The sequence below is a fragment of the Aptenodytes forsteri genome, unplaced genomic scaffold, assembly GCF_000699145.1.
Source record: "Aptenodytes forsteri isolate BGI_AS27 unplaced genomic scaffold, ASM69914v1 Scaffold32, whole genome shotgun sequence".
Taxonomy (NCBI): Eukaryota; Metazoa; Chordata; class Aves; order Sphenisciformes; family Spheniscidae; genus Aptenodytes; species Aptenodytes forsteri.
The window spans coordinates 7,793,999-7,797,623 of NW_008795138.1; positions in this window are offsets into that span (position 1 = coordinate 7,793,999).

Below are 3,625 nucleotides of genomic sequence, written 5' to 3' on the forward strand. Positions count from 1 at the left end.
ATAATTTTAAGTATATAGAATACATATTTAAAATTTCTTTTAATACAAAATAAGAATGAAGGAGAAAATCTGGTCCTATTATGATGACCCTGTCTGATACATACATATATATATCCCCCTCAGGGATCGGGGAAGGGGGCAGAGGAGCTGGGATTGAAGGAATGAAATTGAGTCTAGGAAAAGAGGGAAGGTGCAGGGAAGGTGTTTTTAGTTTTGCCTTTGTTTCTCACTATCCAAAAATATTTAAATTGGAAAAAAATTAAATTAATTTTCCCTGAGTCGACTCTGCTTTGCCAGTGATGGCAACTAATAAGTGATCTCCCTGTCTTTATCTTGACCCATGAGCTTTCTCATCTTATTTTCTTCCGGTGTCCTGTGTGGAAGTGACTGGGTGGGTATCTGGCAGCCAGCCAAGGTCAACCTACTACAACTTAACAAAAAATAGGTATAAAGACTAAACTATAAATATACTATATTTTAAAGTACATTATATAAACAGTAAACAAATGTATGCTTTACTATGAACAAAATTATTCACAATAAATAGTGTATATTTGAATTACAGGAAAAAATTAATAAGATTTTCTAAAAGAAATAAAACATTTAAAATAAACTTGATTATAATAATCAAATTAAAAATCAGAAAATCATGTATTTTACATACAAATTACTGATTAATAGGAGAAAAAGAGAGGTAGCATTTTGGAGGTATTAAAATCTTTAAGTAAAACTTTATTTCAAAATGCAAACTTTTTTTTTTTTCTTGCTTTCCCCTTTCTCTTTCCCTTCCCTTCAATATATTATTGCTACTTTCATGGCAGCCATTCGGGAGATAGAATTAATGTAATTTTAATGCAATACCACTTCAGCACTCCTTTCCTTTTACTAGTAATTTAGCTTTAAGTGATCCTTTAAAAATAAATGGAATCCTTTAAAGATCTATTTTTCTTCAATATACTTGAACAGTTCTCGTTAGTGTTGACAGTGGGAATAACAGAGAAATGTGTTAGTCTTAAATATCCAAGAGCGAACATCTCCAAGTTTTTATGTAAGATGCTGTTGAGTGAGTTGTTCAGGGCTTGTTCTTGCATGTCTGTTTTGCTGCCTTAGCCATTTTAATTGCTGTAGCTAATCTATATTGTCATTTTAACACCACCATGACCAGAGATCACTACTTTGAATTTTTTTTCCTATTTCATATGTGTTATGTCTTTCAGGTCACACTTCATTATGCCTCTATGTAAATTTATAAATTACACCAGGATGTACAGAAATGGAATTTACTACCAGTGGTGCAAGGTCCTACGCATGGGTCAGGGCAATCCCCACTATCAATACAGACTGGGGAATGAATGGATTGAGAGCAGCCCTGTGGAGAATGAAATGGGGGTACCGGTGGATGAAAAATTAGACATGAGCTGGCAATGAGTGCTTGCAGCCCAGAAAGCCAATTGTATCCTGGGCTGCATCCAAAGCAGCATGGCCAACATGTCTAGGGAGGTGATTCTGCCCCTCTACTCCACTCTGGTGAGACCCCACCGGGAGTACTGCATCCAGCTCTGGAGCCCTCAGCATAGGAAAGACACGGACCTGTTGGAGCCGGTCCAGAGGAGGGCTACAGAAATGATCAAAGGACTGAAAAACCTCTCCTCTGAAGAAAGGCTGGGAGAGTTGGGGTTGTTCAGCCTGGAGAAGAGCAGGCTTTGGGGAGACCTTATTGCAGCCTTTCAGTACTTAAAAGGGGCTTATAAAAAAGATGGGGACAAACTTTTTAATAGGGCCTGTAGTGACAGGACAAGGGGCAACGGTTTTAAACTGAAAGAGGGTAGATTTAGATTGGACATAAGGAAGACTTTTTTTTTATGATGGGAGTGGTGAGACAGTGGAACAGGTTTCTCAGAGGTGGATGCCCCATTGATGGTTGTGTTCAAGGTCAGGTTGGACGGGGCTCTGAGCAACCTGATCTAGTGAAAGATGTCCCTGCCCATGGTAGGGGTTGGACAACGGATTTTCAAAGATCCCTTCCATCCCAAACCATTCTATGACTCTACAATTTTATTACTTTAATTTCAGGAAAACATCTCAAAACAAGTCTTAATTTGTTATATGTATCAAATTTATTGGCTTCAAAATTTATTCCAGTTGGGATATAATTAGATAATAATGTGCACATATATTTCTGGTGGTTAGGAAACGGTCTTCCTAAATTAAGGATCTAAAGTGCTGATGGCCAACGAAAGGAATAGAAAGCTTTAAGGGGAATAGAAAGCTCTGGGGGAAACTGACTTGCTAAACATTTGTGCTTACACTCTTTTTATCTTTTTTATCCCTCACTGAGCAGTAAAGCCCTGAAAAATCTTGAAGGTCAATATTTGAGAAAGATGTAAAAAGTTATGATCTTAATAACTTATAACTTGATAACTTAATGAGTTAAGATTGATAAACAGGAAAGTAAGTAGGGCTGTGAACATGGCTGAGTGTACCAGTGAAGGTGCAGATGAAAAAAGAGTGGCCAGACTTGCTGCTCTGGCTGTGTACAAAGCAGGTGGAAAGCCCTTGCGATAGCAACATTCTCTTTCAAACATTTTGGACTGTATAACAGTCAGAGCTCATGATGCCAGTTGCTTTCCCATGTAACATCCTGAAAGCTGTAATGCTTAATAGCTGAACTAGACTTCTACTTTTAGGATCCTGGCTTATACCTGCAGTTAGGCTGCACAAGGGTAGAGTGAAGAATCCAGGCTGAATCAGATGTCCATACAGATCCCAGCTACATGAGCACCGATACTGTGAGCTCGCTGAGCGTTTCCAAGCAGGTTTATGGTTCAAAAGTGTGTACTTGGGCCAGTTCTGGGACAAGTTACGATATCTGTACTCACTGAAGAATCCCATCAACTTCAACAAATTTTGTATTATGCCCTGTTATGTAACCTTAGGCTTGCTTTAAATAGGTTTAATGATCACAGATGAAACAATTAATTTGGGCTTTTGGTATCTGTAGATAGATAAGCAGCTACACACTCTTTAGTGTAACTAATTCATTAAACATACTGCAAGGCAATAATTTTGATCTGAATGATGCTGAATAGTGTCCAATAATTGACTAAAAGGTCCTTTATTAAAATACCCTTCAGGTATACTTTAATTTTCTAAAATGAGCCTGAAAAATTATTCTGGATAAGAACATGAATAAAAAAAAAAAAACAAACAAACCCAAAAACAAATAAAACAAAACCCTTCTTGCTCTTTATAATGAATTGTAACTCAACTAACTTAAAATACATTTGTTTTCATTTTAAGACTGCATAGTAAAATATCAGGCAAAGTTGCTTGTCGTTTGTATATATCATCAGCCATAAAATTAAACTGTAAGAAAGTTGAGTGTGTGCTTAGAAGGAAGAGCTGTGGAATTTTACAGTGAATAGCCAAAAACCTTTCTCTATCAAGTCAAAGACATCTCTAATTAAGATACTTCTGTGTCCTCTCTTAAGAGTTGGTAGTGCTGGAGCGTGTCCAGAGAAGGGCAACGAAGCTGGTGAAGGGTCTGGAGAACAAGTCTTCTGAGGAGCGGCTGAGGGAACTGGGGTTGTTTAGCCTGGAGAAAAGGCGGCTGAGGGGAGACCTC